The sequence below is a fragment of the Lynx canadensis genome, chromosome F2 (assembly GCF_007474595.2).
Source record: "Lynx canadensis isolate LIC74 chromosome F2, mLynCan4.pri.v2, whole genome shotgun sequence".
In the NCBI taxonomy this organism is placed as follows: domain Eukaryota; kingdom Metazoa; phylum Chordata; class Mammalia; order Carnivora; family Felidae; genus Lynx; species Lynx canadensis.
This window is the reverse complement of record NC_044320.2, coordinates 50,100,287-50,110,168: the sequence shown is the minus strand read 5'-3', so window position 1 is coordinate 50,110,168 and position 9,882 is coordinate 50,100,287. Positions and strand designations below refer to the sequence as shown.

The 9,882-nt window shown below is 37.2% G+C and overlaps 1 pseudogene; it reads left to right on the top strand.

Annotated features, from left to right (window-relative positions):
- Window positions 1-2,815: 2,815 nt before the first annotated feature.
- On the top strand, window positions 2,816-2,937 carry LOC115506578 (annotated as a pseudogene).
- Window positions 2,938-9,882: the final 6,945 nt, after the last annotated feature.

Here is a 9,882-nt window from a genome sequence, read left to right as displayed (position 1 = left end):
TTCTAAATAAGATATATATAAAATATAACTAACCTATATATTAGAAGAAATAATGGTTCTAAGCTTGTCAAACTTTATGACAATCAGAAATTTATACCCCCAAGAAGCTAACTTCAAGTGGGAAAAGTTGATGACAGCCACTACCCAGAGTAAAAATATTAAAATTGAAAGAAATGTGAGGAGTCCACAAATACTTTCAAATTAAACAGCAACTTCTAAATCTATGAGTCAAATAAGAAATCACAAAGAAAAGGTGTGATAGAGAAATGGGCTCCATATTGACCCATGATCGGTGTATGTGGAGGCCAGGGCTGTGTGGGGAGGGGAGGTTTGCATAGATAAGATTCAAAGATCAAAGGTTTAAAAAATCATTTGGCTTTCTGAAGTATGGAGCCCAAGAAGGGCTGCCTATACTGTAACCTATCTCTGGACCCAAAATCTTTTTGCCCCCAGTTTTATCGAGATTAATTGACATGTAACATTCTGTAAGTTTAAGGTGTAAAAAATTATGATAGGATGTATGTATATATTGTGAAATGATTACAGTCAACTTAGTAACATCCATCGCCACACAGTACAATTTTTTTCTCATGATGAAAACTTTTTTTAAAGTTTTATTTATTTATAACTAATCTCTACACCCAATGTGGGGGCTTGAACTCACAACCCCAATATCAAGAGTCACATGCTCCTTCAACTGAGCCAGCTAGGTGCCCTCTTGTGATGAGAACTTTTATGATATACTCTGAGCAACTTTCAAATACATACTATAGAACTGTTAACTATAATCATGTACACTACATCCTCGGAATTTATATATATTATAACTGGAAACTTATACCTTTTGACCACCTTAATCCAATTCCCCCACCCTGGGTCCAAAATCTTGATTTGAAAGTACCTCAACTTAAACTCACTAGTCTAGCTTATCTTAGCACATATAACACACCAAATTCCTAAAGTAAAGATATGTTGTCTTCAATACTCCTGAGCTCCTACAAAGTTAAGATGTTAGGTATAGAGGTTCCAGTTTATTATTCTGAAGGGTAATTGGAAAAGATACTCTACCTGCTCTCATCCTTTGGAATTCCAAAATGCTCACCCACATGGCCAGAGTGTTTAGGGGAATAGCAATTTATCTCCTCTATTTTATTAGAAAATAAGCAGTTGCTACCCTTCTTCGTTAAACCCTACTAATATTTAAAGATCATGAATGTAGTGGATGATGCAGTAATGTCCTTAGGTTGATCTCATCATTGCTAGTTCCAGTAAGTAAATCTGCAACAATAGATGAATCCATATTTTATGGAGTTGGAGAATAACACTGCCAAAGTTGTGACTACTCATTGGAAAGATTGTCATCAAGAAGACTTGATATCCCATCTGATTTGTGATTTATGGGCTAGCAATACCACTAATGGTGGTCCCTAATTATCTTGTCTATTTGTTTACTTCCTTTGGAGATATGAGATTGCTGCTCATGCCTAATTTAAGGCTTAAATCACAATGATCCAGGGAGACACAAGTTGCTGAACATATTAGTATAATTGACTTATTTATAGATTAAGTGGATGTGTGACCACCATTTTTGTCCAAGTGCCTGTTCGAGAATACATAACTTAGTTCTTTCAGAGTGCCTGGAGTCTAACTGTATTCTTTCCTTATGGTTCTGTCATACTGGTGTTTCCAACATTTATTACCACATCCTGGGGTGTAAATCACAGTGTGATCTAACTGCTTCTCATCGGAAGCCCCTAGAGCCCCTTGTCCAATCTCTCACCCCATTGTCACTCCCTGAAAGAGGTGTTGAGTCAGGCACACAGCCACCTACAATCAAAACAATAGCAAGCATGCTTTCTTTGGTTTGATATATCTACTGAGAATGAATTTGGGGAGGATCAATCCATGGGGTCTTCTCTGAGACTCATCACATCAGAATGTTCTTTTCCGAACATTCTTTTCCAAGAGGCTACTGTGCAATTTTCCAGCATGACTCCTACCAGGCTTTGGAAAGGCTAGAAGTAGTTACGTCTGTTAGTTAATTGTTAATTATAACATCTGTAATTACACTAAATTTTGCATTACCTTCCTCCAAGAAGTGTACAAATTGCAGTCTTCTCATACAACAATCTAATTAAGCAGTACTTTATAAATGAAGTTGGATATTTTTTATTCCATAAAAGTCTTGGAATATACTTTTATTCAATCCTAAAGAGATGGTTGTTTTTACAACCTTGAAAATTTAAAGCCTAAATATCATAAGAATCTTTGAAATCTTTCCAGGATTTTATTATTGTAGGGCAATATTGCCCATAGTAGCTAATTATTTAACACTTCATGGGTGTAAGAATCCTCCTGTTCCCCAACCCACCTTGCCATAGGCTGCCCTTGTAGCTGCCACAGCTCTGAATGGATTACTTTATTTTTGTTAGCCAGTTTTTCACTTTCATCTCCATACTGCAGTACTTGGTAATGTAACTGTCTCACTTTTAGATTCTGTTTTCTTAGTATATGGATCATGGTGGGACACTGAGGATCTGTCTGTGCCACTTCTTCCCATTATTTTTAAATCTTTGAGGTGCAGAGGCTTCCTGATTGGCAGATATTTTCTTCTGAACAGTAGTGTAAACAACATTGGTGTCCACTTTTACAGTCCTGGGATGCCCTTTCTGCTCCCAGTGTTTACAATGCTGACATGCATCACCTACTATTTTGTAAATACTATTGAGCTTATGAAATCTTGCTCTGTGTTCTTGCTCTGTTTACTAATATAACCCACATAAATATTCTGAACTTTTAGAGCAAATTCTCCTTGATGCACAACTGGCTGAAGACTAGAAGGATATCCAGGGTGCAATGGCTGCAAATAGTAACCTCTTTGGTAGTGTATGCAGCCTGTTGATTGTATGGGTTTCCCAAGGGACCTTGGAGACAGGCCTTTCCAGTGGACATTGATGTCTGACTTCATGCTATCTAGGCTCCAGACAGGTATGCGGGATATTTTGGAAAGCTCTAGGGCGGTGGCCAGGGTCCACATCGACCAAGTCATCATGTCCATCCATACTAACCTGCAGAACGAGGCACATGTGACTGAGACCCTATGCAAGGCCAACTTCAAGTTCCCTAGCCACCAGAAGATCCGCATTTCTAAGGAGTGAAGCTTTATTAAGTTTAATGTGGAAGAATTTGAAGGTATGGTGCTGAAAAGTGGCTCATCCCAGATGGGTGGGGGTCAAATACATCCCTAATCGTGGCCCCTTGGGACAAATGTTGGACGCTGCACTCATGAGAACTCAGCAGTGCCCCCTCCTTATTCATGTCCACCAATAAATTCTACTTCCTGTCAAAAAGAAAAAGAAAAAAAGACTAGAGCAAAATGGTTTTCTTCCTGTCAACTAAAAGATAAATGTTTACTGGGGTGCCTGGTTGGTTCAGTTGGTTGGGCGGCTGACTTCAGCTCAGGTCATGATCTCGCAGTCTGTAGGTTTGAGCCCTGCATCAGGCTCTGTGCTGGCAGCTCAGAGCCTGGAGCCTGCTTCCAATTCTGTGTCTCCCTCTCTCTCTACCCTCCCCTGCTCGCTCTCTCTCTCTCTCTCTCTCTCAAATAATAAACATTAAAGAATTTTTTAAAAAAAGATAAATGTTTACCAAACTATAAGTGATTATGGTCACTAAATAAACTAATACACTTAAAAACCAGTATCACATAAGTTTTATCATCATGATTTTCATCACATTTTCACACCACACAAATTATTAGTTTCTTGTTAGTTTTTTATTTACTTTTAAAACTAACTTACTTTTAAAAATTACATCCCTTTATTAGCCACAATTTAAATAACATAAGTCACTAGTTTGATGTTCTGGTTATGTTTATTTAAAATTTTTCCTAATCCATATTAGTCATGCAAGTATTATAATGAAAAAGTTCTTGACCATGTACCAGCTACAATCATTCTGTGTGATACCAGTAGTATGTGCACCACACGGTGAAAAAGATAAGTTATTGGATGGTCCACTGACTGATGAAAGATTCCCGAAAGTATTATTTTGACTTTTCCATTTTTTTTCCATTTTACAAAGCATTTTTTTTCTCAGAGATTCTAAAAGAACATATTATTTGATTTGGTAGTGTTCATGGCTAACATGACTTAGCTGGAAAATATTTGCTGATGAGTCTGAATTTCATTTTTGCTGAATAAATTATTTTTGTTAAAAATGGCATACATATAATTATGTAAGTGTGTATTTTTATAAATAAAACAGTTTGCAGTAGACGAAGATAGTATGCTGCATATTTTAAGGTTAGATAATTTTTGGGTACCTCTTGTCATATTGAAGGATTTGCTTATTTGTTTGTTTATTTAGAGTACTTTTATTTTTCATTCTAGGGAATAGGTGTCCTGGCATTGCACAAGGAATTGAATGATGTGGGGGTCATTAGTGGTGAGAAATTATCTTTCGACAGCAACACTTTTGACTTGGAAAAGTCCCTCTTGGTGATAAATCCAAAAATTTTCAACACTCTTTTGACATGAGGTTTTAGTTGCCGAAGGGTCTGTATCTGAGGGTAAGATGTATAAGTTTTTGTCTTAATTGGGGCAACGTATTATAATCAAGAAGCCTTTATGTGATGGCTCGTTATTTGGACAAGCTGTCTTCTTAAGCTTTGGTAGTTTAGTGATAAGCATTTTTATCTTACTAAAACTTCAAAGAAATGGTATTATCAACCATGTTTCCAAGGAAGAGGGTTGCTAAGCAACTTGATTTTTCAGGAAGGTATAAATGACATTCAGTTTCAGTAAATGTTTAACCCTATTTGCCTTCCCTTTTTATCTACAAGAGCAGTTAGAGGACTGTTAATGTATAATAGAAGTTTGCAGTGTATACTAGTTGAATTATACTTTGTTATAACAAATTTGGATCTCTTATTCTTATATTTGAACATGTATGGTTGAAATTCAGACCCCACATATCAGATCATAAGCATTAACTTTTTTAGAAGTCTTTATTTTTTAATTTTTTTTCTTAAAAATTTTTTTAATGTTTGTTTTTGAGAGAGAGTGAGAGACAGAGTGTGAGCAGGGGAGGGGGAGAGAGAGAGGGAGACACAGAATCTGAAGCAGGCTCCAGGCTCTGAGCAGCCAGCATAGAGCTCACGTGGGGCTCAAACCCACAGACTGATCTGAGCTGAAGTCAATGCTTAACCAGCTGAACCACCCAGGCACCCTGAGAATTAGAATTCTTAATACCACTCTTCAAGGAGCTTTGGAGGCAATTCTTTTTGTTTCTTTTAATGTCATCCCATATTTTTGATACATGTGCTCTTTCTGTAAGCTGCCTTGATAGGGCAGTATGGTAAAATACAAGTCACCATATAAAATTTAAATTCTCTCAAATCTGTGTGAATTCTATTTCTATATATGTTTAAATGTACTTGGCATTTCTTGTTTCTACTTATAGGGCACAAGCTTGTGAAGACAAGGTCTTTACATTACTTATCCTATTTTGTAACATGCAGGTTTTAGATGGACAAAGAATATGTTTATCATAATGAGGGGATTAATAATCCTTGAAACATATTTTTTAACTAAGTTTGTTGTTTTTTGGAAGTATTGTTTTGTTTGTTTGCTTATTTTACCTAGAAAATACAGAAGATAGATGTTTGTGTGTTGCAAAGTTTGGAAAGGAAAAATAAGAAGCCAAATTTTATTCTTACTAACTCAGAACAGATTAAGTAAGGGAGAAATAAAGCTGATGAAGGCAGCCTTTCAATGGAAGTTTGTTACTTTCCAGGAGACCTGAGAGTTGGAAGTTATAACCAATCATGACCACTAAATAGGCTCATGCATTTAAAAATCAGTATGCCATCACCAGTGACCAGAATAAAATTTGGTTGAGGGATGGGACTCCTGGTCTTGAGGTTATGTGTTTGACCCCACACTGGGTGTAGAGATTACTTAAAAATAAAAAAAATCTTTGGGGCACCTGGATGGCTCAGTCAGTTAAGCCTCTAACTTGGACTCAGGTCATAATCTCATAGTTAGTGAGTTCAAGCCCCATGTTGGGCTCTGTGCTGACAGCTCAGAGCCTGGAGCCTGCTTTGGATTCTGTGTCCCCGTCTTTTTCTGCCTTTTCCCAGCTCGTGTTCTGTCTCTCTCTCAATAATAAATAAACATTAAATTAATTAAAAAATTTTTTTTAAATAAAAAAAAATCTTTAAAAAATTTAAAACTTGGTTTGATTTTCTTAAATATTTAACTACCATATTATGGCACAATTCTGCACATTTGGGGTTTTTTTTCTCCTTTTTTTTTTTTTTAAAAGATTTTATTTTTTAGGTAATCTCTATACCCGACAGGGGGCTCAAACTCATAACCCTGAGATCAAGAGTTGTATGTTCTATCGACTGAGCCAACCAGGCACCCCTCTTAATGATTATTTGTACTTTGATTTTTTAACTTCATGTTTCTTAAAGTTTCATTAGCAGAAATTTCAAAAAAATAAGAAGACTTGTATTATCAGCCTTTGATTTTTAGCTGTTTTTAGGGAAAAGGATAATTTCATTATTTTTTATGGTGTTATTCATTTTTTCACAAAGTGTATTTCACCAGGTGTGTGAGAATTACCTGAAACCAAAACCTGCAGATCTCCAAGTCGAATTCTCGTATCAATACTGATTTCATCTCTGAGGTTTGGATCTAACAGTCTGCATTTTTAACAAATACCATAGATGATTTTTCTCAGTAAAGTTTGGGAACAAGTGGTATAAGTGAATTTTAGCTTCTCTAACAGATGTAACATTTTGAAGACTAATTGAAATGGCTAATTTGTGAATATTTTCTAGTTGAACCCCAGCTAATTTAAACAAAGGAAAAATTTACTGTGAAAAATACAAAAGCACTGCAAAATAAATTTCAAGTTGTTGCAGGATTTTTTTTTTCACCTCAATACCCGGGGTTCGTTGTCTCTCCTCTTTGAAGAATGAAGAGGTGGACACAAAATAAGCAACAGGCAAAAGTTTATTAGAGTATAAGATCAGAAAGTAAGAGTAGTAGGAAGTCTCTTTTTACAGAGAGGGGACATTCAAAGTGAATGACCAAAGACTATAGGCAAGGATCCTTGTTTTATAAGGTTCTGGTCAACCTCCTTCCCTTCCCACTTGTTCCTTCTCAGGTTCCTTCTCCCTTATTGGCTGGACAATTCTAGGTGCTGGGTTGTCCATTACTGATTGACTTGTTTCCATTCTATGAGGGGTGGTCTATGGCCATATCATTCCTTGTGGGTCATATGTTTCATGGTCTACTACTTATTTTCAGTTAGGTCTTTTGTCAAATTCCTGAGGGAAGCCTGAAGGGGAGTAAGTGTGGTCTGTTACTTTCTTAAGAGGAACCTTAAGCGTGAGGGGGTTTGCTGTGGTCTGACACTCCCAGCATTGTTCCAAAATATGTGTTTTTCCCCACTCAGGGACCTCAGGTCCTAATTATTTCCCTCTCTGCCTGTTTTATCCTATTTTTTCCTATTATAAAGTGACTTATTAGCATCATTAACAGTATAATAATTGCTTTTTAAAAAACCTTTAAAAACTGAAATAAAAAACACACAATTTTCAAAATTACCAAAATAGCTTTTATGAAGCGATACTCCATGCTATGGAATGAATTGTGTCTTCCCCAAATTCATATGTTAAAGCCTGAATCCCCAGTATGATGGTATTTGAGGAGGGAGACTTTGGAAGGTATTAGCTTTAGATGAGGTCATGATAGTAGGGCCCTCAGGATGGAATTAGGGTTCTTGTAAGAGACATTAGAGATCTTTCTAGCTCTTTCTGTCTCTGCCTTGTGAGGACATGGAGAGAAAGTCTGTAAGCCAGTAAGAGAGCTCTCACTAGAACCTGACCATGTTGTCACCTTGATCTTGAACTTCCCAGGCTTCAGAACTGTGAGAATTACTACACTATTTTTGTTATGGCACCCTTAGCTGACTAAAGCACAACATAAATGTAAGGGATTTTTTTTTTATTACAATAATTTTGTTTTTTATCAATTCCCATCCCAGCATCTATGGCAGAATGTTCCCTCTTCAAATTAAAAGTAAAACCTTCTTAGTAAGCACTATAGTGTTTAATTCTATTAATAAAATCAATTTGCAAAATTTGTCTTTGATTTTGCTAATGCCAAATCCACAGGAAAAGCTGTTTTCAGATAAATTGTTCAACTTTTTTTAGTTGCAGTTTTCATGTTTTACTTCAGATTTTTAATTTCACATTTTGCTTATAGATTTCTTGGATTTTTGGCTTAAAATGAAGACTATCTGGTTATTAATAAAACTCTGTACCTATGGGGGTGCCTGGGTGGCTCAGTTGGTTAAGCATCAGACTTCAGCTCAGGTCATGATCTCGCAGTCTGTGAGTTTGAGCCCCGAGTTGGGCCCTGTGCTGACAGCTCAGAGCCTGGAATCTGCTTCTGATTCTGTGTCTCCCTCTCTCTCTGCCCCTCCCCCGCTCATGCTCTGTCTCTCTCACTTTCAAAAATGAATAAATGTTAAAAAAATAAAGCTCTGTACCTATGAAAAGGAAACAAATTTTTTATTATAAATGGTCTGTATAGTTTTACTTGTTAATGTTGCTGTCTGAATATTTCACTTCATTTTTGGTCTGTATACTTTTACTTGTTAATGTTGCTGTCTGAATATTTCACTTCATTTTAGTGAGCCGCTTTTGCTAGCTTATTGTTATTTTAAATTAAGTAAAATCTTGCATGAAGCTTTCTTAATTATTGTCATATAGAATTTCCATTCACCTAGTATATATTGAGCATTTATTCCAAGTGTGAAAAAAAAACTCATTTAAAATTTAGACCTGATTCTCAAAAATGTGTAATCACGGGGCGTCTAGGTGGCTTGGTCGGTTAAGCGTCTGACTTCGGCTCAGGTCATGATCTCACAGTCCGTGAGTTTGAGCCCCGCGTCGGGCTCTGTGCTGACAGCTCAGAGCCTGGAGCCTGTTTCAGATTCTGTGTCTCCCTCTCTCTCTGCCCCTCCCCCGTTCATGCTCTGTCTCTCTCTGTCTCAAAAATAAATAAACGTTAAAAAAAAAAATTTAAAAAAAATGTGTAATCGAATGACAAAGATTTTTTTTTTTTTTTTTTTTTTTTTACTCAGAACTGTGTGCCATCTCATTTACCATAAATGGTTTGGGCTATCACCGTAGCACACAAACTTATGAGCGCCAAGTAGTCTAAGTAACACAGTATATGATTCCGATAAGGCATTAAGAACACTGTTCTAAATGCAGGAGATCTGGGGTCTAGTTGTGAGTCTGGCAATTCACTGCCTCCCTGACTACACTTCAGTTTCTCTGTTTACAAAGTTGATTGCTGATTGTGGGACCCAAGGAATTTAACAAAAATCCCCTACCCCTGGACAAGCAGAGCAAGACTAACTCCATTTTGTGCTACACCCACCATCTCATGTATAACCCCTATATGACCTACTTATTGCTTAAGACACTCCCCCACCCTAGTCAAGCCGCTGAGCACACCCTTACTGGAAACCTGCTCATATAAGAAAGCAGAACCCCTAACCGCCAAAGAATGTAAACCCCACCTTTTGCCCGCCAAGCTTGCATGCCAATTCTTAAACCCCGCCTTTTGCCCGCCAAACTTGCGCGCCAATTCTGACCAGAGTGATAGGCTAGTTCAAATGGTTACTATAGGGTAAGTTGTAATTCAATTGGCCATCTGCATGTGGACTGACATGACTATGCAACTTTCTGCGTGTGTTACAATCTCATTGGCCACTGGCCCCTATAAAACTGCTACACCTCTTAACCTAGGGGTCCAAGTCCCTGCTCCGCTGTGTCGGGTATACTTGGGCCCAAGC